At 42.5% G+C, this 25,466-nt stretch overlaps 1 protein-coding gene across 5 annotated transcripts in view; it reads right to left on the reverse strand.

Moving 5' to 3' along the window:
* LPAR1 (lysophosphatidic acid receptor 1) overlaps nucleotides 1-25,466 on the reverse strand; it is a 101,589-nt gene that overhangs the window by 7,055 nt on the left and 69,068 nt on the right. The gene's annotated exons all lie outside the window — the stretch shown is intronic.

Consider the following 25,466-nt stretch of genomic DNA (forward strand, 5'->3'; position numbering starts at 1 on the left):
GACTGACTGACTGAGACATTCCTACAAGAGAAGGAAAAGATTGAATGGACATGGAAGTGAACCATATGGGATTTCAATTAAAATAGTTTTTGAAATTAAGGAGCACAAAACCCTGTACTTCACATATATACATTATTTATTAAAAGGAATTCTTCAGGGTTGGTGCATTAAATCTACTTTCCTTGGAAAACAAAAATCTTGGACTGAAACAATTTAACAACATGCATTTACAATCTCTGAAAGATCTAGAGGAAAGTATTTAATTCACCATTAATCCAATGGCTGAATTTAGTGAGTGAATAACCAAATTCATTTTTTCCTAAAGGTAAAAAAATAAACTGTTTACTTATAGGAAAACATGTTGAACAAAACCAGGAGATTATCAAATGACAATGGTCAGGATTTTGACTGGTTTCTAAACTAGAAGATACGGGAAGCTGATGCATGAATAAGGTCCAGCTGTTGCCGAGAAAATTTAAATATTTTTCCCGCTTCATAAAATAAAATGACAGTCCCCGCGCCTCACTCTTGCCAAAAACCTGATACAAACAGGAAGTTTTTGTGTCTATCATCATCTTACAACAGTTAAATAATGGCCTTAGCACACTTTCATAAGCTCAACGTCTGACTTGGCTGGAATGGGGGCATAAAATATTGTTGATGACAGGGGTCTTGCAGAGTCTGACCTTTGCAGTAGTTGAGCCATTGGCATAGACTATAATACTGTGTTACACATTGGACAAGGGTCAAGGAAAAAGCAGATTATGATTAAAGGAATTCAGATTTGGGGAGAGATGGAAGGAGGAGAAAATATTTTCAGTTCACATATCCCCTCCCACCTGAGGCTTTTTAGGCTGGATTTGACTATTTGTTGTCAGCTGGACTATACAAATTGATTTCTTATGGCTATTGAAAGAAAGTGATCCAAAAAACCCAATAAAAAGGTAAAGTCATTAATATTAGTTGATTTGAAACAAATGTAGACTACTAGGGCCAAGATTTTTTTTAAATGACTAATGAGCTTGAAGTGCCAACTTGAAACACCTTAAATGGACCTGAGCATCTACGAGAATATGGTCACTTTAGAGATACCTCTACTCAGACATTCAAAAATGTAGGTACGTAAAATCGCTGGGCAAGTTTGAAGATGTATGTATATCCATATATGTGCAAGCGGAAGCATTTAGCCAAGTAAGTCTTTTTATGTAAGGCATTAAACATACCTGAACTTATACTGGGAATTTTCAAAGTAATTTTTACTTGTACAAATTTCTTTGGCACCTAAGTGCCCCTTTAATTTTTTTAAGCTATTCTGAATTTTTCTACAGCAGTAGCCATGTTTATGCAAACACTAGGGCTCACCACAAGAGGTCATCTGAGGCACAGAGTGGACAGCTGGCATGTTGCATGAAGCCGTTTACAAACCAGATTTTAGAGGGGTAGTCGAGTTAGTCTGCATCGGAGTCTGTAATGTATATGTAACACGCTGAAAACTTTGATGTTCCCTTAGTACCACACATATTACTGTTTTTAATCACAGAAAATTATTTCATGCTGAAGTTGAAAACTTTCTTTTTAAAATGTCCCTCCTCCCTCTCCCCACCGGTTCTTGTATTTTGCTACGTCTCCAAGTTCTAATAATACATTTACATTTAAACAGTATGGTTTGTTTAATATCTTTCCAATGTTATTTCTTTTGTTGTTAAGATCCTTACACGTTACATGTATTATGATTGGGTCAGCTCCCACTGCAACGTACATTCCTGACAGAACTGTGTGTGTGCACAGTTTAAACATTAGGTGCTGACGTGTTCCCCCTATAAATAGAATTAAACTATTAGTGACAGCAGAAATACAGTTATTAGAAACTCTTGGTTTCCTTAATAGACCTAAATTTGCTTCTAACTTAACACATTCCGGGAAGGAACTCAGATATCATAGCAGGGCTACTCAACGTGCGGCCCGTAGGCCACATGCAGCCCGTTTCTTTGCAGCCCATGGTGCGGTTTGGGTTTATGTGGGGCTCAACACGGAACCCGCAGGTAGGATCCTTTGAACATGGCATGGCCTCCACTGGGAACACGCTCCACAATGACGAGTCAATGTAATGGTCTTTTGTTGCTATGTGTTTTAGTAGTTAAATTCCTGGACTGTCATTGCTCATGAAAAGTGCTGTCATATGGGTAGAAATCGGGTAAACACTGCATTTTATTAATATCAGCAGAACTGACTTAAATGGGGCCTGAGTGTTGTGTAGTTTTGCCTTAATCTTTTTATTCATGCCCATTAATATGAAAGAAGCTATTTGCATATATTTGCATGTATATGCAACCACACTTAAGTTGTGGCCCTCCGGAAGTGCTGAGAGTATCATTATGCCCCCCCCCCCCCCCCCCGGACTTCCAAAGTTGAGTAGCTCTGCATTATAGCAATGAGGGGAGTACAAAACCTGAACAGAGTAAGAACCAAAGAGACAATGGCAATGATCAGATTGATTAGATTCAAATTCCAACTCAATTATGAGCTTTGCAGTTGTGTTTTCTCCCATCTAGTAATAGTTGAATGGTATCCAACTACAGCAAGTTAGTTAAGGTACATTAGTCATCTTTAAAGCAATTAACGGATTTTACATGAAAAGCTGAATTTTTGACCTATAAAACTCTGAGAGTGTGTCTAAACTACACCCCTCTGCCGACAGAGGGATGTAGATTAGGCACATCGCTATTGCAAATGAAGCGGGGATTTAAATATCCTGCGCTTCGTTTGAATAGAAGTGGCTGCCACTTTTTGCCGACGCGGCAGTTTGCAGGCAAAATGTGGCAATCTAGACGGGGATCAGTTGACAAGGAAAGCCTTTTCCAACTGATCCCTTATGCCTCGTGCAACAAGGTTTACAGAATCGGTCGGAAAAGGCTTTCCTTGTCGACCAATCCCTGTCTATTTGCAATAGCGATGTGCCTCAGCTACATCCCTCTGTCAGCAGAGGGGTGTAGTTTAGACACACCCTGACAGCTGCCCTCCTCTGGGGCAATGTAGATCAAAACACCCAGAATGAAACCTGTTTAGAGCTGGGATAGAAACACTCTTGGACAAGGGGATCTGATTATGGAACAAACTCCCAGTGGGGATATGGAAGATCCTGAATCTGATGGCCTTTTACAGGAAACACTACAATACACCTGTAGCTAGACCCCTCAGGGATGCCCCTCCGGAGGCTGTCTGCAGGTTGCTAGAATCCTGCTGCGCCCTCCCCCCGCCCGCCCCGTGCTGCAACGCTGCCTCCCCTCCCCACTGCAACTCAGCTTGGCCCCCTCCCACGTTGCTTCACACCACACTACACTTTTCTGACAAAAATGGGCATTTGTTCCATTTGCGCTTGCTAACTTGATCAGTTGGCAAGTGCAAGTGGGACTAATACTGCCTTTTGGAAAAAAAAAAACCAACACCAGTCAGGCCAGGGCTTTAAGAAGGGATTGTCCTGACCAAAACGGTCACCCTATGCACGTCTAATGTGGCCAAACTGTCAGGGTTTTGAGGCAGATAATACAACCTGGGCGGGGGAGGTATTTCCTGTCCCTCTTAGCTCCATGCATATTTGCTTTCATCAATGAAGTACACGACTCTTCATAGTGGTTGAGGGAGCTGATGTCTGGGCTATGCAGCTTGGTTGGACTAACAGATGGATTCACTGTGTAAAACAACCCTGCTGCACTGAGGGAGAGGAGATGGTATATTGTGCATCCGTTACTGCAGTGTCAGCCTTATAAGAATTGCTTGTGCTTCTGGTGGATGATTTGGGGGAGGAAGGAGGGAAAGGACTGGAGCTGTATCTTTCTGCCTGTGCACCTGAGCTGTGAAGCACTGTTTTCTCTGTTACTGCGAAGGGAAGTGGATGGTTTAACGTTCCCGCTAGATTTGTGTCTGCTTCCACAGGCCTAGCTAGGTATAGTGGCTGGATGTGTGATTTCCTGCTCACAGCCAGACTGAAGACTGCAGCATCTATCAGTTGCAGCTCTAACCACTGGATCTATTTGCTTGTCAGTTCCGGGCTAGACTGCTTCTAATCCACTGCAACTGGGCTGATCACTGAAGCCACCTATATGGTAAAGCCCTCTGTAGCCCATCTACTAACTATGACAGAGCTGTGGCAGGTCTTACTAGTGCTTCACGTTCTGAGCTGGCTGGCTACTGAGACCATTTAAGGATCCTGTTTCTTTATAAACCTTGAGGCCTGTTTACCTCAACAGCTGCCCCCTTGGGCTGTGCATCAAAGAATGGTCTCTGTATTAATCAGGGACATTTGGCTAAGAGCTCAGGGCAGGGCAGACTTGGAGCAGAGCTTTTCCAGTGTGGGAACTGACTTCTTTCACTGGAAAAGCTGTGCTCCCAGCCTGGAGCTCCTAGCCAAATGTCCCTGATGAATACAGGTGATGCTTACTGGCTCCGGTTAACCTGTGGCCAGCCTTCCCGCTCCAGCCTTCCCGCTCCAGCCTTCCTGCTCCAGCCTTCCTGCCTGTCCCCTTTAATCAAATAACCGTGCTGTTTAACTGGCTAACCAATTAAATGGGATTTTACATCCCTACTTCTAACGAGTTCTTTTAGACATGTTGCAAGATACACTTCTTCCTGCAAATGTTTGCCCCATAGTTGAACCTGGGTCCGGATCCTTTGACTTGAGAGCATGAGGAATGCCTCTTGCACAAGGATAAATTTAGGTAGGAATACCCAGCAATATTACAGTGATGGGAACCTCAGAAGTATGCCCAGTGCAATTAGGGATATATAAGAAAGTATCAGCTTTATTATGATTGTGAGAAATACATGTTGATAACTATAAAATCAATCAGAACAAGGGAACACAACTACACACACACACACACACACGCAGAAGGGAACACAACTCTCTGTGTGTGTAAAGTTAAGTGTTTCTTGCTTTTGCAATTATGCCAAGTGCTCCCACACTCCCTTCATGCCTTATGAAAATTGGCTTATGAATACAAATAATAGGCTTTATGCAAAATGCATCATATAACACATCGATTTTAAAGTTACACCCTGCCAAATCTGTATATCCTATTTTTGTGAATGTATCATTCTTGCATAAGAAGTTAGACATATGAAGTGTGAATCTGGTTTGAATTCTGAATGTGCTAATGAGGGCCATTAGGAATACTTTAGGATCTAAATGGTTCAGTATCAAACCAAAGATCTGTAAAAGGTTTTATTCTTCCTGAAAGCCCAGACTTTGGTTGGTCCTGCCTCCTAGTACTAGATTCCATCTTGAACTTGGTGTTTTTCCCTAGGGATGAGGAGTGCTAAACAGTGGGTTCCACTCTGGGGCTGTGTCTAGACTGGCACATTTTTCCGCAAAATCAAATGATTTTGCGGAAAAACTTGCCAGCTGTCTACACTGGCCGCTTGAATTTCCGCAAGAACACTAACAATCTCATGTAAGATCGTCAGTGTTCTTGCGGAAATACTGTGCTGCTCCCATTCGGGCAAAAGCCCTCGTGCACAAATCATTTGCGCAAGAGGGCCAGTGTAGACAGCACAGTACTGTTTCCCGCAAAAAAGCCCCGATTGCGAAAATGGCGATCGGGGCTTTTTTGCGGAAAACTGCGTCTAGATTGGCCACGGACGCTTTTCTGCAAAAAGTGCTTTTGCGGAAAAGCATCCTGCCAATCTAGACGCGATTTTTCTGAAAATGCTTTTAACGGAAAACTTTTCCGTTAAAAGCATTTTCAGAAAATCATGTCAGTGTAGACGTAGCGTGGGGGAGGAAGTCTATTTAAGAAATAGAAGGCAATCAGTTTTGTCTTCAGTTGGCCTTTGAAACTTCCTCAACTGTCCTAAGAGAGGGGAGACACACATAGAGAGGGGACACACACACACACACACACACACACACACACACACACACACACACACACACACACACTAGACTCAAGCCAGAGTAAAGATCAATGCTAATGAAGCGTTTTACCTGAGGTAAGGTCAGCTATTGAGAAAGAATTTGCATGTAACAAGTTCCTCAATACAATAAATAGACTTTGCTGGTGTTTGTGTTTTAACTTAGTAACTTACTTTGTTCTGACTGTTTTCACTTGCAACCACTTAATTCCTACTTTTTAAACTTAATAAAAACTTTTGATTATTATCAAACCCAGAGTAAATAATTGTTAACTGAGGGATGGGAGCAACCACCATGCATATCTCACTTCCACTGATAAAGAGGACTGACCCTATGAGATTTCTCTGTGCACAACTTGTACGTGGGTAAGACAGATTTATTTGGTCCCTTGTGGGGATTGATTTCCTGGGTGCTGAGCCCATATAGCTGAGCCTTCCCAGAACTCCTAGGCTATGTCTAGACTGCAGGCTTCTTTCGAAAGAGCCTCTTTCGAAAGATCGCGTCTAGACTGCAGGCGGATCTTTCGAAAGAGAAATCCGCTTTTTCGAAAGAGAGCACCCAGCGAGTCTGGATGCTCTCTTTCGAAGACGGCCTCTTTACATTGAAGAACGCCTTCTTTCGAAAGAGGAGCTTTCGAAAGAAGGCGTTCTTCCTCGTGAAATGAGGTTTACCGCCATCAAAAGAAAAGCCGCGTTCTTTCGAAATAATTTCGAAAGAACGCAGCTTGAGTCTGGACGCAGGGGAAGTTTTTTCGGGAAAAGGCTACTTTTCCCGAAAAAAACCCTGAGTCTGGACACGGCCCTAGTGGGGGCTCTTCTACATTTCAAAGGAGGAATACGGAAGTGCCTATCGACTAGTCAAGTAGCTGATGGAAATTCCATCGACTATTCGACTAGTAAATTAGACGTTAGTTAACTTCCTTAAGCTAAACGTCTAGAGAAAGTACTTTAGAGAAGAGAGATGAGTGAAGCACCAAGAAAGATGAGCGAAGCACCAAATACATCTGTAGCAAAGGAGGTAAAAATTTCATTACCCAACTGAAGCGATATGACTCTGAAAACCTACTTAAGAGCTGCCACCTCCTTAAATTTTTCCTGGCTGTACATTATGCATTTTCTGATGAGTACCAATATGCATCTATTGTCACAAGAGGCTGAGCTGTCTTCCTGTGCTGATCATATAAACCCCAAAGCTGACACAGCACAGTGTCAGGTATCAACTGCTGACAAGATGATTGCTCAGCAAAACAGCACTGTGCCAGTCTTTCTGGGAAACTCCCATTTACAGTTAAGGGATCAGCAACATATTAAGTAGGGAGAAGGGGAAGAATCTGGGTTAAGGAATTAACATTTTGTATTCTTGTCTGTGGCTCATTTACTTTTCACATTTGCTTTATCATAGCACTGGTAATCACTTAGCGATGGAGGATTTATTCTGTAACTGAAGACTTTGTAGCAGTTTTTCAGTGGTGCAAACACTCTCCTTATCAACACCAAGAAAACTCTTGGGGCAAAAAATCATCCTGTATTAGGGCAAAACTCTAGCACATGTGAGCTGAGGTGGAAGTCAGAGAATCTCCTGCAATTAACGTGTACTCAAGAGAAGACAGGATGTGAGCTAAGCACCCCTCTGGGTTTTAAAAAAGGAGGCAGGCTAGCCAATCCTGTAGCTCTCCATAGTAACTTGTTCTTTTGGGGTACTTTCAGTTACACGTGCCTAGTCCAGAAAGAGTCTACTCCAAAAACCCATTCAACTTGGAGATCACTATTATAAACAAAGGATGTAAAAACAACCAATTCTCCACAGTTGATTTGGGATTGGCTCAAACAAAAGGCCCAAATTCCATGCAAATTTGCATATATTAAAATGTATCAATGACAAAAGCTCTAACTTGCAGCAACACGACACCCACATTGTACTTCTTAATACGGATTGCCATTTTCTCACCATGTTCCATTTATAGTGAAGAATCCACCCTTCCTTGTCCATGCTAGATTAGATTGCCATACAAAGACCTCCTCTACACTAGGGATGTTAAATTTCTATTCATCAGCAAACCGAGCTTGTGGAATTTCCATCAACTACTTGATTAGTTGATAAGCGAGGTGCTTGCTATCTCTGCTTCGCCCCTGCCTTTAAAAAGTAGCAAGAGCCACCCGCAGCTCTTGCTACATTTTAAAGGCAGAGGTGCAGCCGGGAACCTTAGAAATGGCACAGCTTCTGGGACCAGGTGTAAGCCAGGACAGCTGATTCCTAGATCACACCAGATCCTCTGCTGTGCCTCTGCAGAGATCATGTTGGGGGGAACCGGCTTTTAAGTCGGCTCCCCCCAGCACCGGCTCCTGCTCTCCTCCCTGATTGCTGCCCTGGAGGAAGCAAAAGTGGGGGGGAGTAAATAGTCAAGTAGTGACTCAACTACCCGATAAAGATATGCTTAATGGGTAGCGGTCTACTCACTTACAACCCTAATCTACACTCCAACACTATATGCAAAATCCTTGCTACAAAATGGCAGTCCTCTGATAGTGCAAGTGCAAGTTTGAATATAAATTTTTACATTTTAGAAACCCCAGCATAAAATGACAGACGATTCCGAGATAGGGTTACAAAAAACAAAAACAAAAAATCACAGGTTAGTTTTGTGCTGTGAACAGAGACTTAATTTACAGTTTTCCCGTGCCTTTCTACAGTCTTCAGTAACTACAGGGAAGTAGTTCAGTGAAGGAATAGAGTTTAAAAGTGTGCAAGACTGAACTGGATTTCAACCATGTTGTAACTAGATCTCTGCATGTGGTAATATTTACAGAGTAGCTGCATCCAAAATCTTGTCAACTTATTTTATATTTCCCATACTTCTACCAGTTACTAGAGTGAGCTCCAGTCCATAAGCCTATTTATCTTCTGGTATCTTTCTCCAACCCAAAGGAAAGGGAATAAAAGAGTAAGGAGATAACAGGCCTTCGATCTCAGAATCTCCTAATACTACTACTTTTGAATAAGATTAACTTTGACTATCCTGAAAGGCCAACCAAACAGTAAAAGTCACAATTATCAGAGAAGTACATAGCCACTCCTTCACAATACGCGTGTCTTTAAGCCTGTCTAGTTCCCATAAATCTGTTCCCAAACCCTTCCTGAGATTGAAGGCTCCTATGAGTGTTCAATCCAAATAACCAATCTAAAAATGGATGGCAAAATCCCTGATGGGGAGGAGTCGGGTGTGGGCCGAGGACTAACTGTGAGGCCCCACTAGCAATATAACCACCTCTTGTGGGCAGTGCTGATGACATCACCATTATGTTTGTTGCTTTGGCAGTGACTGTCACCATCTCCTGCACAACTCTGATGTACACTAAACCTGTGTGACGGATGCGAGTTCCTGGAAACTTCCCTCTCATTCTAAAAGTTCTTTTAACCACTGGCAACTGCTTATCTTTGGCAACTAAGTTTTCCATTTATTTTTCCCCACCTCTATTTTTAATGCGCTGATGAAAAGTTTTTTTCCCCAGCGACCTGGAGAGATGAAATTCCTTTGAGATTTATTCGAAATGAGGATGTGCATGGAGTGGAGGAGTAAGGTTTGAAGCTTTGGGGCTGTAAGAACATAGAACAATACCATGGATTTACTAAGATAAGGAAATAAATCCTTTGCACTCTGTACAATAAATGCTGCATGTCCTAATCTGTATTCTATGCTTTACCGACGCTAAATTTGGCATCCACTTCATGCTGATAACTTGCCTCACAAAAAATGTACACAGTTACTAGAATATTTTGCTTGTATATACAAAATACCTGCTGCTACCTCTCAAGGTAAATCTGAGCAACAGTGCACTGAAACTAACACCACAGCAATCCTTTTCCCTCATTGCATTTTTTAAATGCAAGAAAAACACTGGACTTACTCTTCACTTCATGAAATGCTAGAAAGCCCTTTATTTTATTATAACTCCCTACTGATTATGCTTTTTTTGGGAAAAATGAAGTATTTTTCAATAGCCTCAATACATTAAAATTATTCTAGTCCCACTAGGATTTCCAGTTATCAGTATAAATATATAATAAAGATATCATCTGAGATTCTTTACAAGTTCCTAGCTACTGAATCCCTTGAGAACAGCAGCGATCCACAATGCCAGGAGAAGAGAGAGTAGGTTCAGCGGACTCATTAAATCATGAGCTGCGGTGTTTAAACATTCTTTCAAAAGGTATTTCTATGAAATAGATGAGATTTAAACCATAAAGCTCTGCGGGTGCCCGACTCCAAGATTTTAGTTACAGTAAAAGTCAGCCATGGTCTGTTTTCAGAACCAAATTTCACCAAGATGCATGGAGTGAAACCCTGGTACCACCAAAGTCAGGAGTTAAACTTCCACTGATGTCAACAGGACAGGATTTCACCCAAGGTATCCAGATCTTGGGTTCTGCCTTAAAAGGAGGGTTAAATGTTCAATATTAGATGTTTTGGGGGTATCCCTTACATCTTAGTAAACTAGCTAGTCCACAGGTGAATGTCATACAGATGATGGAGTGCTACAGTAGACAGAATTCTTACCTAACCTGAGTCCTGATTGGTCAGTGTCCCTGGTCTGACTTTAACAAAACCAACTTCCTCTGTGGTGGATGCCTGATTAGTTCCTTTGACTGGGAGCCATTCGGGTCAGGCAGCTACTATTGCCCAGACAAATGAAAGTTTTGAGTTTAGAAATTAAAAAAGTTAAAAAAGTTAGTTGGGGTAAAAATGTCAGGAGTGTCCAAGGAGCCTAAACCCCAAGAGAAAATAATGGGACATACATTGTTGTTTAAAAACCAAACAAACCCACACAATTACTGTTGATAAGTGGCATTACTTACCAAGGATAACTGACTATCACAGCTCTACTGGTACTTCACAAACACAGGCATTTATCAATGCTCTGCTGACCTAGATCAGTTCCAACTGTGAAACAGTAACTTCACAGAGTAACCAGGTTTTATTTTTTACGACATCATGGTCTCTTTAGCATTTCAGCTTATCGGCGAGTTTATGATTCATTTTTAAGTAGTAACATTTTGCAGACTGAGAAAAGATGAATTGACAGTTATGTTGCCCTAACAGCATACCCAAAGGAATTGTCTGATACGAAGAGTGGCTTTTTATACAAATGAGAGCTTTTCAAATATATTGCAGCTATTAAACCACTTTTCCAGTCTGCCAGATAATATAATTTGATACTACAGTTCATCTTACAAACTCTCCATAGTACTATTAGCTACAGATGGCTCAACAGGTATCACTTGATTCATGAATATTTTCAAAACCAAATGATTCGTAAGTTTATATTGTTCATTTTTCACATATACGTACAGAGCAACTAAGGCTCAGTGAAAAAAATTGAATAAGAGAAGTTTAACAAAAATCTTTACTTGTTCAAAGTGTCACACGGACAAAATATTTTTCAATATTTTCCTCAAAAAATGTAATTCTTCCAGTAAGTGAGCAGAAGCAATGCCATATAAACTTCAATGTCCCCACAAATAACCAACAGCAAGGAGTTAAGAGTAAAATTTTCAAACGTCTCAATCTCATTTTCAAAAGACGCATAGAAACCTAAGTGCCTAGCTCACTTTTGAAAAAGAAGCTTCAGCTTCTAAATCATTTAGGCACTTTAGAAATTTTATCCAAAATCAACAGTTTGCAAATAGCCTAGAGGCTGAAATTTATTTATCCCAACTCTACAGCAAATAAATTGGAGAGAGAAGATGGGTGAAGTAATATCTTTTACTGGACCAATGTTTGTTGGTAAGACCAACAAGCTTTCAAACTTACACAAATCTCTTCCTCACGTCTGGGAATCAGACACTTAGTTTAAGAACTAATTCTGATCTATTTGTTAAAGGGCTGAATCCATAATGGGTATTACTGATACTGATAAGCTCTACTGCTGTCTTAAACTTCATTTGTCTTCTGTGCAGTGAACAAAATATGTTATGAAGTGGGTGATGGAGTAAGAAACAGCAAATACGCTTTTCACTTCACAGCTTGTTACACTGGCACATGGTAGGGTTACCAGGTGGCTTAAAAAAAATACCGGATGCACTTGATCTCAGATTGGAGGGGGGGGGGGGGGGAAGAGGGACACCGGCCGGGAGGAGAGCAGGGCTGGCTGGGAGGATGTTGGGGGGCGGGAACCGGCTGGCAGGAAGCAGGTCTGGCGGTGGGGGGGGAAGTGGCTGGAGGTAAGCAGGGGAAGCGGGACTGGCCAGGGGAGGGGAGCTGGGAGAGAGAATCAGCCAGCGGGGAGCGGGATGGACCTAGGTGCACGCAGATCCCGGGGCGCTCCCCCTCCTGTGCACGGTCCCGGCGAAGCACCAGCGAGTCTGGCCCTGGGGATTCTCTCCTGCCCCAGCCCCGCCCCTCTCGTGTAGTTGCGTACTGCCTGGCTGGTAGACACGCTCACAAAGCGTGAATATGCCGACCAACCAGGCAGTTCGCAACTTAAGTACTGATACTCCTAATAATAATAAAACTAATCTAACCTAATTAGAAAATACTGGACATTTTATATGTCCAGTATTTTCTTAATTCCCCCTCCCCCCCCCCCCCGGACAGAACCCTCAAATACCGGACTGTCCAGTTCAAAACCGGACACCTGGCAACCCTAGCACATGGACTTCCAGAAGTCATGCTCCATGCCTATTCAGTCTTGAGTGTGAAGGAAATACAGGGATAGCTATTGTCCCTAAGAAAGGTTTGGAAAAAAGCAGCCAGCTATGTTTCCTTTTATAAAAAAGGTCGAGAATTAATCTGCACTGCCAGGACAAAACCCAAGTGAAGTCTGACATCCAAGTCTAGCTCCTAGGCTTTGAGCAGCTTGCAATTGAACCCAGCAAAGCAGGAACACACAGAGTTTGGGCTGAAAGGTGTTGACTGCAATCCTCTTGCAATACCTCTGGGTAATCAGTTCTCCCACTTCCCATTCAGCATCTGTGCAAGCTCTGAAAAGAGTTAACTCTTGCCTGCCATCTGAAAGGGAGCAAGGTCATGAAGATAAGGTTAAAAATAAAGAAGGGAGTGGCAGTGTGAACAAAGGGTAGAGAGTAAAACCAAAAAAAGAAAAGTCACATGGGGCAAAATCTCAAACACTACTGTAAGTTTCTGGAATGTGTTTAAGAGGTCACATTTCTCTAAGTACTTTACAGACACCAGTTCCACTTAGGAGTAAGGACAGGAAAAGCAACATTGAACCTGTCGAAGCCTTCTGCTCTTTAAAGAAACTCACCACAACAGGATGGTATGAATTTAGAGTTGGAGAATTTTCTGGATTGACAAGAATGGAGAGCAAGTCCTCTAGCTACAGAGCAACAAACTAATTACCTGGAAGTGATTACTTTAATTTTATAGATATTTTATATGCACATCTCTACCGCTACAAACTGCTCAGACCACATTGTATAGCAGGGATGGGCAGTATTTTTGTTGAAACCATCTGTCAACCCTAGGAGCAGGGTGGGAAAGGGAGGAAGACGACTTTTCGTGCTCCCCTTCTGCAGGCCAATCAGGGTTGGGGGAGCACAAGAAGGCTCCTGGCTCTGCCCCCTTCAGCCTGAGGCCCTACCCCTTCCACGGTGGCCCCTTTTAAAAACTGCCTACCCCTGCCATATAGCATCAACAGTAAAAATTTTTAGTTATTACTAACCTAGAATGAAGTTAAAAAACCTTATTCCAGGCTGACTATCAAATAGCTAGTAGCAGACAAATTTCTGGTCACTGTTAACTCAATTTATTCTTATTTAGAGAATAAATAATTGCTCTACTTATAAAATTGCCCAATTACCAATATGTAGAGTGACTGCAATATCGATTTAAAAGGATAGTTTCAGAAATGAATGTACATTTTAAGTAATTTTTAAACTGAAACCGTAACTCTAAAGTCAATTAGAAAAGCAATGGTTTAGCAAAGGAACAGGAAAGCTCACGATGGTCTGTGCATCTAGCCTATAACTCAGCAGACCACCTCTGATTCTGCATTAAGCACTCTTGCTTCTTAAGTCTGTTAATTGGAATAAAGGCCTTCCACTCCTTGGGAATGGGGAGGAGATGGGAGGGAAAGGTTGCACAATATTCAAAAAAGTTGCCCGCTTGGAACTAACTCGGATATTTTCATTCTATTCAATTAGTTTCATACAATGATAATTTTCAAAATGACATGCTATGTATCTTTGTAGCGTGGATTTAATTCCCTTAGCCAGTACACACAGACCAAGTTAAGTTCTGCAGAAGGTGGCACACATGAACATGGATCAAAAGGGCTGCAACTGCAGAAGCACACGCCCTCATTTTCAGATGTCCATAACATCTATTCAGACGGGTAATATGTAGAGTATTCTATAGCGAACACTACTGTCGCCTCACTCATCAGCCACGACTACCTTCTATAGTTGTAGACGAGAAGTTCATTTCAAAATGGTTGTTTTACTATTATAAAGAGGCAGAGTTCTTCATGGAATAACCACATAAGCTTCAGAAGCTGTGTGCTGTACTGTGAACTAAAGATAATCTCTTATACATTGTACAAGATACACTGTACCGCTATCAATGACAGGCAAAAAGCACTTTTCTCCCCTCGTCTATTTATATATTTCCTCCTCTGATGAGGAACTGAAGACTTTTAAGCAAGATGTTTGATTGCTGTGATGCATGTTGGAAGTTTACTGATACACCTTGATATTAGTCAGAAATAGAAAAGGCTTAAATTGTTCATTTTTCAGTTAACATTGAAGACAGTCAATTTAAAAAAAAACTTCCTGGACTTTGGTTATTTTGTTTATGTTTTCTGCCCTTTAGAACTATGTAAATACAGTTTCTTCCTATATGGTCTTGACTTCACTGTGGATTTCGATGTGTGTGGGATATTAATGACTGTTTATTTTTCTCATTCTCTCCCACCTTCCCCCCAAACTTGCCTGTTGAGATGTGATAGGGAGCTAGGAATAGAACCAGAGTCACCTGTCATGAACTGGGGCAAGTCACTTAAAATCAGACTTTGAAAGCTATTTTCCATGCCCATAACATGCAGATTGGACTCTCTGCAGGCAGAATTTTGCCCTCACAATAGCAAACACTTGCTAGTTAGGTCATATAGAAGTTTCATGTATTATCTGCATAATGGCTGATGTTATCAGCATCCAATTTCTGCTGGGGAGAGGGACGTGTTCAAACTTATAAGAGCAGCTCTGTGTAAGCTCAAAAGCGTGTGTCTCTCACTAACAAAAGGGAGCCCAATAAAAGATACTGCCTCACTCACCTTGTCTCTCTAAGTACATCCCTGGTTATAATGCCGCTGAAGGAGAGGAGTTTATTCAGAAGTATTTCATTTCCTTTAGGTGGGACTTTCAGCAGCTATGTTCCACTCCTCTACCAACTATTCGTTATTTCAACTTTGCCCAACAGAAGCAATATTTTCTGTACCCCAGGTGCAAGGAGATGCCCAATCTTTTTTATTGTTAACACATGCTAGCTATGTTCACGGATGGGACAATTAGTACCCAAAGTCTCAATTTTGCTATTTAAAGAAATCCTAAAGAGTGTACAAACTGTGAGATAATCCCTACAAGTCACTATTCCAAGATTATTTACCAAGAACTGAATCTTGAGTAATCCTTGAAGGATTACTCGAGATTCATATTTATCCCATGCATTTTTAAATGCTCCAGAGTTTTCATTTTGCCTTTAATATGTGCTTCTCTACAAAATAAAGGTATTAATCTGAACTGAATTTAGGTAAAAAGCTTTTATAAATGAGGCAACATTTCCTTCCACTATAAGGTATTGGCCCTCTCACAGGGATTCAGTCCTCTCTCCCCCAAATAAAAAACCACATGCCTGCTTTAGGCACTGACAGAAGTTCTTCAAATCATAGTCTCAAAGGAAACCAAAAGGAAAATAAATCTGTTGTATTAAGTCAAAGGGACCAAACTTCCAGGTGGTTTCTCCAAGGGTAAAACCATGAATTTAACAAGGATATTTAGAATATTTTAGAGAAAAGTTGTTTACTGAAGATGCATCTATTTTATTTACAGGTGTATTTGATTTTAGTGGGAGGGACAGTGAGAAAGAAAGAAAAGTCTTTCATTTTAAATTGTCAGAACAACCAACCAGATTTAGGGTTCATAGAAAGGATTTGCCACAAGCACTTTCTAAACTCGAAGGTCAAATTACAGTTGCTCCAGCTCTGTGAGCTTGCATTGGTTTGTTTCTGGAAAACATAACTGTTGTGACGCCTTGAGTCACACATCTACTAATAGTGTCGCAAATTTCAAAGAGGTAGCCGTGGTAGTCTGTGTCAGCAAAAACAACAAGGAGTTCTGTGGCACCTGAGAGACTAACAGATTTATTGGGGCATGAACTTTTGAGGGCTGCAGCTCGCTTGGTCAGATGCGTGAAGTGGACGCTTCAGTGAGGCAGGGATTTATACACACGCACAAGGCTGGGAGGGTTATGTTACTAAGTGGAAGATCAGTGCTAACGAAGCTAATTCAATCAGGGTATATTTGGCCTATTAGATATACCCTCATTAGCACTGATCTTCCACTTAGCAACGTAACCCTCTCAATCCTTGTGCGTATGTATACATTCCTGCCACACTGAAGTGTCCACTTCACGCATCTGAGGAAGCGAGCTGCAGCCCACAAGCATATGCCCTAATAAATCTGTTAGTCTCTTAGGTGCCACAGGACTCCTTGTTTTTACTGTAACGAATGAATCTCCATTATTTTGAGGTTCAAGTAGACCAGTAGAATAGATTTTTGTTACCATATCATTCCTGATAGCCAAAACAATTATTTAAAAGATTTAGTTATGATAAAGCTGATTTCATGGAAAAAAAGAGAGAACAGTAAGGAGTTGCAAGGAAATAAATGCCATCAGAGACTCTTTATGGGAAGAGTACATACAATAATTGTGTGTTTTTGTAAAACCAAATCAGAACACTATGGCTACGTCTAGACTACAAGCCTCTTTTGAAAGAGAGCATCTAGACTGCAACCACTTTTCGAAAAAGTGAGCTGCTTTTTCGAAAGAGAGCACCCAGGCAGTCTGGATGCTCTCTTTCAAAAAAGCCCTGGTTGCATTCAAGAATGCCTTTTTTTGAAAGAGCACTTTCGAAAAAAGGCGTTCCTCCTCGTAAAATTAGGTTTACCACAATCGAAAAAATGCCGCGTCCTTTTGATTTAATTTTGAAAAAACACGGCAGCAGTCTAGATGCAGGGGAAGTTATTTAGAGAAAACCCTGTAGTTTAGACACACCCTAAAGGCCATCAGGTAGTGCCCATTGAGTCAAATTCAGAGGGACTCTTTATGGGAAGAGTACCATGCAATAATTGTGTGCTAAAACCAAATAAGAACACTACATGACTTTCAAAACTCAGGTTATTTTTGTGGCCCTTGATAAGAATTTACAAATTATGGGCCAGATTCTCAGGTCATACAAGTCTGAATAACTCCACTGATTTGAATGCTGCTACGTAGATTTACAGCTGAGAATCTGAACATATAGTTTATTGATGCAAGAACTGTGGTAACATTTGCATAACACAAGGCAAAAAAATCAGGAAAGATTTTATGCCTGGGCTGGTAACTTATCTGCCTAACTCTTTCCATGCTCACAGTAATAACAAAAATTAAAGACATGCATGGCAAACTGTATGGCAAAGATATAGGAGAGTCTGATTTTCTATTCAGCCTCATAAATTGACTGTGCTCTCCCTTTTATATAATATCCAACATTTTACGGAGAGGACATGCACAAATTTCTGCATAATAAAACTAGCAGCATATAGCATCTTTAATAAAAACCAAGAAACTACAGCAGTTATTTTCTCCAATCAAAGTTTTAGATGTGTATTGGTCTTGAGCCTCAATTGTTCTGAAAGTGCTTGCATGAAATCATCAAAACACCCAACTCAAATTACACCAAACACAAAAAACTCAAAGTAAAAACAAAAACCAAACCCCTCAAACATATTTCAAATGCAGAAATCTTAAGGTATCACATTTGATTTCACTTTTTTCATTCAAATAGTATCTTTGAGGGTATAATAATTATCAGACTTCTACTATACAGCCTTCATTTATAACTGATTATACAATGTGTTACAAACACATTGTTTCCTCATATAATTATGTACAGTGCAGTAAGAGAATTCATCTTAAATACATTAGATATGATTAATTTAGGCTATAGATCATCAGTTGTGACTTCCAAGTTTACTCAACCGAGGCCTAAATTCACAGTCTATGCACTTTTAAAATATACCTATCTAAAAACACCAGGAGTCTAAATACTGTTCCTCCTGTTTTAGAACAGAAAGTCATTGATGGTCAGAATCAGACTGCCGATGCCAATTCCTGAGTTTACAGAACTTGTTTTCCTTAGGCCTGAATCAACACAGAAGCAAGGTTACTATGTAAGGCTGGCGAAGGATGAACAACTCTCTCATACTAAACAGATTCTACTGTGCTTCCCAATTCCAGGAGCACCCCAGTTCTTAAAGTGGCCCTTTGCACAGTGGTTGTGGGAAGCAGAGCCCTCCTCACCAGCCCCACAATTGCCTTCTCTATCAACATTAAAAGAACACACATCACAACCCTCCAAATCAGGCCATGACTGCTGAATAGAACAGTGCTTTACAGTTAATAAGTGAGACGCATTTTCAACGATCTCCTGTGGAGCATGCATCAGTGTTCATGTGCCCGACTGAGGCTGAGGATATTAATGATCCAACCAGCAGACCAAATTGGGTGATGAATCCTGGTCATGTGCCACCTGAGACACATGGCACATCTGCTAAGAAGAATGATCTTATGGAAAAGGATATTAAGGCTTCAGTGCTCTTTGTGGCAACAAACTCTACAAAGACAGGATGGACAGATGAACCCGAGTGCCAAGTTATATCTCTGCTCTTCCAAAAGATTCTGTTATTGACGTGTTGCTCTACTACAACTTAGTATTTGCTTTTGACTGTAGAAAACCTCTCTAATGGCAAGGAAGGTCTGCCAGACAAGCTCTGCCTAGGCCAGAGGTGGACAATACTTTTTCATGGCGGACTACTCCAAGATTGTGATAAGTGGTCAAGGGAGGGAGTGCAGACAGGAGAGGATTCTGGCCTGGGGGTGGGGTGTAAGAGAGGAAGCAAGGTCTGGGAGGGATTTGTGACCTGGGGGAAAAGGGCAGGGTGGTGAACAAGGTTTGGATACTGACCCGGGGCATGAGGAGGTAGTGACTTGGGGCAGGGAATTAGGAGGTTGTGGAAGGAAGGACTGGGGTGCCAGAGGCAGGTTTACCTTGGCGGATCCCAGCCAGCAGCCCTGCAGGACCCCAAGGCAGGTTCCCTGCCTGTTGCAGCCCCAAGCTGCTCAAAATGACTGGCTGTTCTTTGTGGCTGTCTGCCCTGGGTGTCTGGGGGTGGGAGGAGGCGGCGGCTTCGCATGTTGTCTCTGCCTCTAGCAAAATCTCTTTGCTCCAACTGGCCAGTTTCTGCAAAGCCTCCTTCTCCACCTGGCACCTGGAGTAGAGACCCACTGGGAGCGGCCAGCCACTTAAAGTGACATGGGACTGCTCTGAAGCAACTGGCTGATCTGTGCCTGAGGGCTCTGGCAGGGCAGCCCATGGTTCAGACTGGGTGGCCCACAAGCCAGATCCAGAAGCTTGTCTGGCTGGATCCAGCCCACGGGCCATATTTTGTCTGCTCCGGCCTAGACAATATTGCCCTCGCCTCATTTCCTGAGTCCACTCAACTCCATGCTAACGAAACACAGCTAACAAAAAGGTATATCGGAGTCCGTAAGGAAGCAACAGACATCCATGAAATCTGAGCATTCTCTAGCCTATGAGTTGTGCTTATATAACTAGCATGGAAAATTAACTCATTAAAACTAAATGAGATGGGGGTAGTTTTTTATTTAAATAAAAAAGCCTCTCAAATGCATAGCACAGAGGGGCGGAAACACTCATGGGGTGAATGGTCTTCCAGTTACAGCAGACAAACTGCATGCATATTGAAAATACCTTTTAAAAAAGGCTGCCTCCACAGTATTGGCTGGTTTTCATCCTACCATGTAACAACTGTATGTCAACCAATCAATCACCTGCTTAGAGGACAAGTTACTGATAATACATTGGAATTTGCTTTAATCAACCGCATATGTCGAGAAGTAGGTTACTTCCTGCTACATTCCTTTAACCAAGCAACATGAAAACTACCTCCAGCTCTGAGGATTAATTAGGTTCATAAAAGCGCATTATATTAACTTAGTTATTGTTTGTCACATTTCATTTCAATTGGTACCGTGGTTGTGAAAGAGCTTAAGAGTCCGTACAAAAAATTAACATTTCTCGTGCAATTCACAACTGTGGCAGAATCCTTTCTCCTCTACCCTGTCAACAAGCAGGTCTAACCTTCCAGATATATACCCTGAACTTCCAGATGTTTCCATCACATTTATTACTCCATTGTAATAGCAATGGGGGAGGGTGCATTTACAGAAAATGACGCTCCTTTATGGCAAAATAGTTAACTACAATTCATTAGAATCCTGCACCCACCTCTATTTCCAAGTCTTGCAGGTTAAACCAAACTTATTCTCTCACACTGTCAGTACCCTTATGTTTCAGAGAAAAGACATGGTGCAGGTTTTCCAGTTCCCAGGAAAGTCTCAGTACAAGCAGTCAGGAATTAACTGCTTGCACCACCTAGGTCACAGAAGGCAGCTCCTGAGTTAAAGTCAATATACATAAGTAATTTTGGTAAAATAATATTGACAATGCACAGGCAAGGAGGCTAAAAAAGGAAGGAATAATTCTGTGGCCTAGTTATATGCAACCTTGTCACACTTCCATCACTGAACTGGGAAGAGCTGTTACTGTTATTTCGATGTCAGACACAAGAGCCCTATTCTGCAAACTCGGGAGCAGTGGCTGTAATGCTTGTTACTACGAGCGGCCCCCATGACTCCGCCCTATAGAAGCAAGGTAGCAATACAACACTGCATTGTAGACAGCCTCTAATGCAGGGGTGGGCTGGATCTAGCCCGCCAAGCAGTTTGATCCAGCCTGTGGCCTGCCCTTCCGTTCCCCTGCCACTAGGCCAATCAAGACCTAAGGCAGTGGTCCCCAACCTTTACAGGCTCCCGGGCGCCTGGGGGCGGGGCCACACACGCGCCGGGTGCCCGGGGGCGGGGCCACACTCGCGCCGGGCGCCCGGGGGCGGGGCCGCGCGTCCTGGGGCACGCCAGGGCCGGGGCCGCCCGAGCCCCTTGTGCCGTGGGCCCGGGGCTGGCGCCGCCGCCTGAGCTGCATGCCTGGGACCGGCGCCGCGCGCCCGCATGTGCCCCGGGGCTGGGGCCGCCCGAGCGCCGCGCACCAGGCGCCGGTGAGTGTCGCGCGCCTGGGGCTGGCGCCTCCAGTGCGCCGGGGGCGGAGCCAGCCCGGGTTGTCTGCGGATGCCTACAAATGCCCCGGCGGGCGCCATGGCGCCCGCGGGCACCGCGTTGGGGACCACTGACCTAAGGGCAGAGGGAGAGTGCAAAGTCACTTGCTGTCCAAAGTGGCTGGCAGCTCCCTCCCCCCACCATGAGTGCATGGCGCCGCCAGCCATTTTGTACAGTGAATGACTTTGCACACTCTTCCACCCCCAGTTCTCAACTGGTCTGGGGTAGGGGAGTGTGTGAAGTCTCCTCTCCCTGCCAGGGACATGAGGCACCTAGAGGGAACTGCCAGCTGTTCAAAATGGCTGGCAGTTCCCTCTAGACTCTGCGAGTCCCTAGCTGGGGGGGAGGAGAGAAGAGGGAGACTTAGTGCACTCCTCTCCCCCAGATCCCAAATGGCCTGGGAAGGGGGAGCACATGAAGTCTCTTCCCCCAGCAGGGGGTGCAGCACCTAGAGGCCCCAAGGCCTCACCCCTTACAGGAGCAGAGATGGCCCGTGTCCATGAACCAAAGTCCATGAAGTATCCCCCCTCCCCCCCGCAAAAATAAATGCCACTCCTGCCCTAATGAGACTGCACACTACAATGTGCACCATCACCCTCACTGTTATTTCATTTGGCTTACCAGATAGGCTATGGAGAGACAAGACAATCCCCACAACAGCTAACAGCTAACATTTTAAATAGACAAGAAAGTTTTTCGTTCACAAATCCAAAAAGCAGAGATTAAGGAACAGGTTTTTAAATGTATTTTGTTATCTAAATACGCAGATATAGTCCCAGCACTTTTAGGAATACCACTCAAAACTTATTTGCCTTCTTAGACATCTCAATAGCATTAAAAAAAATCTTGCTGGGAGTAATTTTTCCAAGGTCAGTCAAATCTAGTGTGGTGGTAGGGTTTGAAGTTAGATCTCTGAATTCAGAGTTTTAATACTGGTCTTCCTTATATAGCAGTGAATATTTCCAGCCCTGCATTGGCTAGTGAAGAAGATTCAGATAACAATTTCACTAAAAAGCAACAGAAAAACTGGTTAAACTTCATCTTTAAAAAATGTTTGAACATAATAAAGAGGAAAAGATGCCAGTTTTAAGCTTGTTGCATCAGGTAGGTTCTTACTGCAAACTCTCTTTTCTATTTTAATACAACAGTGCAATTATGAAATGCTTTTGGTATAACTGGAGTCTGAGCCTGAGACCCAATTTTATGTTGGTTTGTTATATGAATCGATTCTGCAAAAGTCACTGAGCAAAAAAGACATGTTATGGAGAAAGAGCTTTATGTTCTTGCTGCATTAGCGATTTCAAAAGGAGCCTTGTTAAAAGAAAGGAATCAACTATGAAATCACTTCCTTCTGTTTAAAATATTTTACTCAAGGAAAAAAAACACAAAAGGGCATGAAAAGAAAAAAGAGAAGAAAATCTGTTTTCTGCATTGACTTCAGTCCCAGGATTCAACATCCCAGCCGCTCTGTGGGATGACGCAGTGTGCCAGCACCCGACGGCTCCAGTCAGAGCTTCGAGCCCTCTTAGTCATTAGGAAAACAATGAGTCCTCTTATGCAACTCAATTGGATTCCACCTCACACATGCTGGCAGCATAGCCATCAGAAGAGGATTTCTTTTTCTTTTGGGTGTCTGTCCTCTTGGAGCAAGGCAATGAGATGCAGGGATAGCAGACTGTGTTTACTGGGGCTGATAAACAAGTTCTTTTGTTTACCCCCCTTCCCTGGAAACTGCACTAAGAGAGAATGAAAAAAAACTTCTGTGCTCGCTGGTGGGATTTTTCCTCTGACTAGCAAGGGGATAACTTCAGAAAGCCCAATTTATGGACATCTAGAAATCAAGTGAAAGAATCCTTTGTTAACCAACTTACGGGGTGGTTATTTATGGATTCAGGGGACTATAAAATAAGATCAACATTACATCTTTGCAAATTTGCAGTGTTTGCTGATTTACATTTGAGGGTTCCTCTAGAGCCACTTCCTTCCCCGCATTTTGCATTCTGATTCTCACTTTACCCTCCCCATTGCTCCGTTGCCACTCTGTTCTGAGGAAAGCCAATCGCCTGGGTCAAGAGGGCTGGCATGTGCCAACTGCATTCTTGAGTCAGTTGCAGGGAATTTCAGCGGAGACGATCTTTTGAGAATAAAAGCGAGGTGCTTCTTTTCCCCTTTCTCCGTACAGCGGGTGAGCTTTGCCTCCGACTTTAATGCACTACATTGCATTAATAGCTAGACCAGTAAGGGTACATCTACACTACAGGACAAAGCTGAGTTAAAATACACAACTTCAGCGACGTTAATTGTGTAGTTGAAGTCGAGCTCAGCTTTTGGCACGGTCTATCCTGCAGGAAGTTGAAGGAAGAGCACTCTTCCTTCGACTTCCCTTACTCCTGGTGAAGGCGGAGTTGTCGGCATCAACAGAAGAACCCCTCTCAGTAATATGAGTTCCTTCGTGACCCCAGCGAGCAATTAGCCCAATTCCCTGGATCAGGAGGATTCACAGCCCTTTGTAGATTGTCCTAGCAAGTGTAACTACAGCTTCTACTTTTCATGTAAGCATCTCATCTATTTTTAAAAGGCTACTTCAAGTGCCCTATACTTGATATCTTGTTACATACAGGATACATATTCCATAGAAGTGCTGGCCATGCAGGAAAATTGAAAAAGTGGGTTTTGCCCATGAAAGCTCATGCTACCATCTACATGTTTTGTTAGTCTTTAAGTTGCTACTAGACTACTTGTTGTTCTTCAGCAACACCACACAGTTAAGTGCTGGTAACTTGAGAACTGCATTCATTATTGTTTTCTGAGGAAAGCCATTTTGTAAGACTTCTCAAGAAATGTTCTATGGGACTAAAGCCAGGTCTACGACAGCACTTCTGCTGGCAAAACTCTTGTTGCTTGGGGTGTGGAAAAACACGCCCTGAGTGACAAGCTTGCTGGCATAAGCGTTTACTATGTTGATGGGAGACCTGTCTGCCACCGGCCTAATGTAGGGACGGAAGTGCTTTTACAGTGGCACAGATGTATTGGAACAGCTGTGCCACTATAAACTGGGAAGCGTAAACACGGCCTAAGACCGAGTATACACACAGAACAACATGAGCATCACTGAATGAATGTCAGCAGTATTATGGAATCAGTAATGCTAAGCACTACGTGGCGATTTAAATGATATAGCAAGTTGCATGTGCTGCCTACAGTGCTGGCAATTATTCAAAACAACGTAACAAGGAGCCATGGTGTTTATTATTTAATGATACTAACAGTGACATTAAATTAGAATGATTTATGCTAATTAGCCTTCCAGGTAATTTCTACAGTTTTCAGCAATGCCTTAGGAGAGAAGGTGGCTTAAGGTCTCAGTTCAGCCTCGCTGTTAAGGTCATGCTGTATCTCGTACTCAAAATCTTCAGCGTAACTTCTCATTGAGGAGAAAGGAGAAGAGCAGAGCGAGATCTCCCCTGACTTCTACCTGCACAGACAATCTTAGTCCCATGCATAACTGATGTTAGTGACCAAATGAGATTTACTCAGTACTTTCTACTATTTCAAAGGGAAAAAAAACCACTTATTTGTCTGGCTTAAGAGATTTAATCAGCTGGCTACTTGGCAGGAAATACTTTACTGATACACAGCTGGAAAGAGTGGCAGTTCATCCAAAAGAGAAAACATAGATTTGCTTTCCAATAATATGCTCAAAGTGGAAGCTTTTTTTCTGAACCCCATCTGCCTGTCTGAATTTGGTGAAAGGGAGGGAGGATGGGTTGAGTTTAGAAACGGTGCTGAAGATAGCAGGGCAGTCCATGAATCAAAGGGAAAGTTTACCCATTTTATCCTTCACATCTCAGCACTCTAAACAGGTTTTTTTTTTAAAAAAACTCTAGAGAGAAAAGGAAAACATGATAATTATGCAAGGAAACAATAATACAAGGATTGCTGGTAACTCTCCAGCTTGTTCTTGTTGTGGCGCACAGACATTTGCCCTTCTACCAAGATGTTAGCCAAGTCACCATGCTAACACTTACCTGCTTGTATTAATGAAACTAAAGTTGCTACTACTTCCTGCATTATTTCCATCTCCCA

This window comes from Pelodiscus sinensis, chromosome 6 (assembly GCF_049634645.1).
Source record: "Pelodiscus sinensis isolate JC-2024 chromosome 6, ASM4963464v1, whole genome shotgun sequence".
Lineage (NCBI taxonomy): Eukaryota > Metazoa > Chordata > Testudines > Trionychidae > Pelodiscus > Pelodiscus sinensis.